At 33.1% G+C, this 7,609-nt stretch overlaps 1 pseudogene; it reads right to left on the minus strand.

Annotated features, from left to right (window-relative positions):
- Positions 1-4,293: 4,293 nt before the first annotated feature.
- LOC145109034 (G-type lectin S-receptor-like serine/threonine-protein kinase At4g27290) lies at positions 4,294-7,356 on the minus strand (annotated as a pseudogene).
- Between the last annotated feature and the right edge of the window lie 253 nt (positions 7,357-7,609).

Consider the following 7,609-nt stretch of genomic DNA (forward strand, 5'->3'; position numbering starts at 1 on the left):
ATTACACATCGATCAATTGCATTGTTGTTTTAGTGCAAACACAATAGAGAAGAATGAAGAAGCAAATACAATTCAGAAGCAGTTGAGAACAAAAAAGAGAGAAGAAAACTGCTCTTGATGAGATAGGTTTAAATGAGGAGCAGGAATATCGAACTGTCTTCATAATGAAACCGTCTGCGCTGACATTTCCGTCACATCAGTCGAACATACAAACCATCTCCGTCAAACACGTGTCCTAATGAAGGCTAGAACGACTTGGCTACACTGCGCCAATGCCTACGCCTACTAGCCTAGGAGACTTGTTAGCATATCCCTCTAGGAATACGTTAAAGATAACAGCGCTGCTAACTTTAGGATGACCTAGCTAATGACCGCTAACCAGCCTAGTGCCAGGCTCGAGTCCTCGCCCACCCAGCCTCACGCTAGGACCCTAGTGTTTGGTGCTCTCGCGCCTAGGTCCAACTCCAGACGACAATCTCTAGTCTATAATAAGCCAAAACACAATTGATCACTCCCTAGGGCGACAAGTTTAATGCTCATAACATTATCCTTTATTCCCTCTGCACCAATAGCAGAGAGGACTATTGGTGATGCAGGATCCACCAATGGGACTTCTCCACATCCTGTCAGCCCAGGCCAACGGAAACGATTGGGATCATGCTCAAAGGATGACATGTATAAAATGAATCCTTCTCCTTCAGAGGAAGGGATCGTTTCCTTACAGCTAAAACCCTATTCTCTACATTCTCACGTATACACTCAAACTAACTAGATCATCGGAGCTTCATCCTGGGACCACCTCTCGGACGTCGACTGACGTCGCTTCTTCATTGTTGTGATTACAAGGCTTAACTCAGACGGAACCACATCGAGACGGTGTTAACCTCGGATCACATATCACAACAACCTCTAATTGTGAGAATGAGGCAAAACTCAAGACCTCGGGTGTATGCATGCGCCTTACCAATAAACCAAACAATATTTTTGTAAGTAATATTACTTTAATTATAAATATATTTTTTGTAATTTAAGTGTGTGTGTGTGTGTGTGTGTATATATATATATATATATATATATATATTTGTAATTAAAGCAGCTTTAATTACAAAAATATTGTTTGGTTCACCGGTAAGACGATGCATAAGCCCGAGAGGTCTCAAGTTTGAGCCTCCTTCTCATCATTTTTTCCACTTTTTTATAATACTTCGACATTTCATGCCACATCAACAAAAAAAATGTCAAACCAACGTGAACCGGGAAAAAGGTAAACGCATGAATTTACAATTTGCAAATAATATATGTTAAAATTGGATGAAAAAATATACTTGGGGTAAGACCATAAAAATTACAAAGGTTTTGTTGGAGAAATGTTGTTATCATTTAGTTAGTTAGTTATTGTAATTATTGTTAGTTAGAAATATTTACAAAATAGCAAACATACTTTTGTATTATAAATAGAAAGTAGCATCGACAATAACATGTAACAGAATTACAATTCATTATCTCTCTCTCTCTCTCTCTCTCTCTCTCTCTCTATATATATATATATATATATATATATATATATATATATATATATATATATATATATATATATATATATATATATATATATATATATATATATATATATTGTTCATATTGTTAGAATGGTATCAGAGCATTTTTCAAATCTATCCTAATTCTTGACTCGATTACTAGTTCTTATTTCTTCGCAAATCATGAATTCCAGTCCAATTATCGACAATAATGTCAATTCTTCTTCTAATACGAAAAGAAATGATCATAACATGTTTCTGTTGGAAAGAGTGTACAATGTCATTAACTATTGATAATATATTCTTTTGTTTAAGTTGAACCTTCAAAATATTCACTAAGGTCCAACTTGAGGGTAGGATGTTAAGATTCAACATGCGGAGAAAATTTGTTATCATTTCAGTTAGTTGGTTAATCCATTGTAATTATTGTTAGTTAGAAATAGTTATAAAATAACAATGTACTTTTGTATTATGAATATAAAGTAGTATCATCAATAACATGTAACATAATTTCAATTCATTTTCTTTATCTCCATATTTCGTTTGTTATCAGTGAGTTAGTTGATTAATCTATTGTAATTATTGTTAGTTAGAAATAGTTACAGAATAATAACATACTTTTGTATTATAAAGAGATAGTAGTATCATCAATAGCATGTAAGAGACTTACAATTCATTTTCTTTCTTAATATTTTTTTCATATTGTTATAAGGTTTTAATATGAGTCTTATTAAAAAAACAAAACAAAACAAAACAGTGATAAAAGGGTAAAATTGAAAATTTAAATGAATATAAGAAAAAATTATCAATCAAAAAAAAAAAATTGTAATAATGGTCCAATGTAACATGTCATTCCCATATGCTTATAGAATTTAATAAGGTTCTCAATTAGCTTTTTTTGTTCTTTTTTAGCCAAATAACTCATAAATCTATTCTTATATTTAAAAATATTTTTTTATCACAAATAAAACTTAAACACTCACTTTTGGATAAAAACCATATATCATTTGATATAAGCTTTATATAAGTTATATCTAAGTTACTTTCTTAGCTACCTCAAAGGATTTTTTTAGCATGTTAGCTAGGAATGATGAGCCTTGTGGGTTATAACTTATCCCATATTATTTAAATCACAAATCTTGATTAGTTACAGGGCATAATCATATTTGGTGTTGACTAATCTTGACTACGTCTTACATACTTTTCTAAAGGTTAGAATTTGGATGTATTTTTGTAACCAAATGTAAAATTTACTTTCAATTAAGATACAATCTAAATTTGATTATGTAAAAATCAATCAACTACTGATTAGTTAAAATTGGCATGAAAAAATTAGAATTGAAACTAATCATGATGACCATCCAAAAAAAAGACTAGATTGATTTGTTTTGGTCTAGACCAAACCGCCAATCACTAATCAATCTCATCATTATTTTTTTAAAACTAGACCAAAATCGTTCCAGAAAGTACGACCGATTTCTATCATAGATTAAAGCTAAAACTACATTATTAAAATCATATTATATAATAGATATTTTCTTATGTTCTTATATATATATATATATATATATATATATATATATATATATATATATATATATAAAGATCCATTTTGCCACATGTCAATCTCTCATGAGTTTTGATACTTATCATTTTATGATATTTTTAAAATAAATAATATCCACATGTCAATTTTTGATTTTTTTCAAATTTTAAAATTAAAAAGCCACATAATAGTTATACTTATATATATAACGTATTAAAATTAAAATTTAATAAATGTGATAGTAAATTGCAATTAACAACTTTCTATATTTCTTATTTCTAAATTTTATTTTAAAAAATAATTATTGTTACACTTTTACTATTTAATATTTTTTTTAATTAATCCGTGTAATACACGGGTCTTACACCTAGTATAGATATATATATATATATATATATATATATATATATATATATATATATATATATATATATATATATATATATACACACACATACGTGCGCGCGCACAAACACACACCTTCACTAGGTTGAATACCAGTGTATTATATGTTAAATAGGAAGGAGTAAACATTAAAATAATTGAGAAACTATATTTTCCAATAGTTGTTAAAGATAATTTTGTGAAAATATATTTAAAGATAAGATAGTGTTTCAGCTTTCCTAAATTGAAGACTTTTGGGGATGGACGAAAAAATTAGATACTTGGGAAACAGAAAAATGACAAAGAGTCCTTAAAATTATTTTTCTCATGATAATTATTTTTAGGAAATCTTATAAAAAAAATTATGGCAGTTGCAGAATATAGTTATATATATGTATGTGTATGAAAGTAAATGTGTAGTTGTTCGCTATATATCTATCAAAACAGTGTTTATCTTATTTTTGTGTCTCTTAATCATCTTAAGGCATCAGACTGAAGTTCTACATATATGACAATGTGTTATTTCCATATTTTGTCAATCCAGCAGATAAATGATACTATATGACTTGTGTAGTGTCAGAAATATGTGAAACATATCTTGGCATACCGGAAAGGTCAAACTTTTATTTAGTTACAGACTTATGATACATAATAACACCTAAGAACGGGCTAAATAAAGAACTTGACGTTACACACGGATACAAACTATGCTACAAAACTTGATTGAATGGTAACATAAAGCTATTAAGTGAAATTATTTAGAGAGCTAAAGCCATAGAATCGATGTTTCAGATCTGGAAAGAGCAAAACTGAAGCACATGGTTTTCATCTAGCATACAATATTGTTAGCATGTACTCATCGACCGATGAAACAGAGTCAGGTTCACGATAACTTTCATCTGTGAAAAATGTTGGTTGTTTAGGTTGAGGCAGTGCACCCTCGCTAATCAGCATCAAAACCACGGACAACATAGTTGACCTATCTTCTGTATGATGTTGAACGCATAATAATCCAATATGTATTGAACGTAGTACTTCAAAGACAACACATGAGTTTCGTAAAGATGCACTCATGAGTTCAATGGACTTGTCTTCTTTATAGAGTCTCCATGCCTGAAAAAACCAAACTTAATATAATGCTAAAGGGCTTGCTAAAGAAAACAATAGTTTGTGGTCCCTTTTAGTCTACCACATTGACTTACATGTCCAAGAAGGTTGTCACTGTGAGCCTAATGAGAGAACCTTCTGTTTTTCTTCCCACTTACTATCTCCAACACAATTACGCCAAAGCTAAATACATCTGACTTTATAGAGAAACGCCCATGTACTGCATACTCAGGAGGAATGTAACCACTGCAACAATGTTCGATTAATAAACACATATTAGTAGCATGCTACTTTTGCTTGTATTATCTCCTTGTCAAGTAAAGAAATGTTAACGTTAATCTAGTGCGTCGTGTTTTACAGATTCTTACAGTGTGCCAACCACCTTCTTTGTCTTAGCCATGACATCATGTCCTACAAACTTCCGAGCAAGGCCAAAGTCCGATATTTTTGGATTCATTTCACTGTCCAACAAGATATTACCTGCCTTGAGGTCTCTATGAATGATTTGGAGGCGTAAATCTTGATGTATATAAAGAATGCCTCGAGCTATACCATGGATAATGTGCAAGCGTTGAGGCCAGTCAAGCATTGAATCTCTTGTTTCATCTGCCCAATATGAATTACTTAGTACATGCATGTTACTACAACAAGTGTGAAAGTAAGGCACTTGAGGGAGGCAAACCAAATAGAAATGAGTCCAAGCTTTTGTTAACCATGTATTCATAAATTAGCATCTTTTCATTTCCATGAATGCAGTATCCAAGGAGCTTTACAAGATTTCGATGTTGAAGTTTGGCAATACAAATGACTTCATTTTGGAACTCATCAAGCCCTTGTTGGGAAGTTTCTGCAAGACGCTTTACAACGATTACTTGCCCATCTTCCAGCACACCCTAAAAAAATTATTTGAACTTATGATCCTAATATTTCTTTGATGGAAGTGAAGTAATTATATTGCATTTTATTAAAAAAGACATCAGTAAGTTACCTTGTAAACTGGACCAAAACCACCTTCTCCAATCTTATTATCAATGTTAAAGTTATCAGTAGCCTTAGCTATTTTATGCAAGCTAAAAAAAGGTACTTCATCAAGGTTTTCCATCTGAGCACTCGTATGATCCTTATCAACCGTATGTACCCTGATTCCTACAAAAAGTTCATTTCCAGATTCCCATGATTACGCCAATCTTGCCAGAAATCATACTCTTGCAAATTTGTAATTGGTAATAATGTTTGTAAACATAGCATATCTAGAAGCATAATAAAGGACTTGTCTCCATGTTACCTCGTCCTTTTTTGTGAGACCTCTTCATTTTCTTTCTATAAACATATACTACTACAGACAGAAGCACTGCAGCTAAAGAAACCGACACCGCTACCCTGAGTACTCCCTTCTTGTTGTTAAATCTTGATTCGCCTATTGCTAATGAACAAACATATATAATAATTAGGATGGTTACAATTCTTTTAATGTTACATATAGAATAAAATATGTACCAGGTAACTCGGAGGTTGCCATTCTTATATATAGTTCTTGATTATCATCATATTCTCTAATGTCCATCAGCGCATCAAACCATAGCAAACATCCACTTCCACTCTCCCCGTTTTTTATATATAATTCTGCATAAGCTGTACAAGAGCAATTCCTTCTGCAAGCCATCTCACATTCTCCAAGGGACATGCTCACGTTGTACCAAGATCGTCGTGTGTCTGGGAATTTCACTCCTGAAATTTTCTGGAATCCATCCATTTGAGTCCCACTCCCACAATCCAAAGGCTTTTTACGTTGACACCCACTCGACCAATCTCCTGTATTCCATTCTTTGGGGACTCTTGGTTCAAAACCATCAATACAATTACAAGGTGGAAGTTTTACGCTGCAGCTTCCATAAGGTCCACAGCTTCCATAACCACTACAATTATCAACTAAAATTGGATTTCCATACATGACCCATTCTTGGGTTCTCTCAATCCAATTGGACTGCACTAGGTTTCCATCATGCATAAGAACCCTTCTCAGAACAATTGAACTCTTAAGTTTATATCGATAATATATTTCCTTCTGGTTAACAGCAAACTCAGCGTAGTAGACCAAATTTAGGTTTTCCAAAGCAAGACCACGAAACCCTAAACCGTTCCATGGTCCAAGCCTAGAGCGTCTAAATAAACTGTCTCCAACAAATAATTGTGGATATCCATTTGTGTCTATCCAGATTTTATAACGTCCTACAGATGGATCATCAGGGCTCTTCCATGATGTTAAGTACCTCTCTCTTCCTGTTATTAAATCCTTCCCGAATTTCATTCCTGGTAGGATGTGTTCCCAGGATAGTCAAAACTTTGCCAGATGAGATTTTCTTTTTCGCTACTTCCCCACACAACAAGATTTCCGTTGTCCAGAAGCTGTGCTACTGGATTAACATCCTTGACAGGTACTGTTGAATTCGATGACCAGATCACTGTATTACTATCACTAAGAATCAGGAGGCTTCCTTCTCTAGTGACTTCAAACACACCAGATGCATCGTTGATTGGTATCTCCCTGTTAGCAACCCAAACAACCGTACAAGGAGATATCTTCTTGTACCATATCCCGAGGTATCGGTTCTTTGACTTTCCTGGGCTAAAAAAACCCATTTCATATATCTCGCCAGCTGAAACAATGGTGTTGCCATCTTTGATTCGTTGATGTGCAGATACTATATCTAGTGCAGCGGAACATGACAAGATACATAATACAGTAGTGGAGAGTAACACAAGGATGTGAAAAACCTCCATTAATTCACCTGTTCTTGAAATTGGTGGGCAGTAATTAGATGAAGATGGTTCAGGGCATACTTTCGATAGATAGATATCAATCTCTATCCATATAGATTTTTAGCAGAAAAATTACAGTTGTGCATGTGCTTAACACCAAATTTTCTAGCTCGTGCGATGGACTTTCGACTACCCACTACATGACTTGAAGACTTCAGCTTTGAAAAAAAAAAGTGGACATGAAGACGTCAAGTTCAAAAGTAATACATTCATA

This window comes from Lactuca virosa, chromosome 1 (assembly GCF_052849685.1).
Source record: "Lactuca virosa cultivar CGN04683 chromosome 1, Lactuca_virosa_CGN04683_v6, whole genome shotgun sequence".
Taxonomy (NCBI): Eukaryota; Viridiplantae; Streptophyta; class Magnoliopsida; order Asterales; family Asteraceae; genus Lactuca; species Lactuca virosa.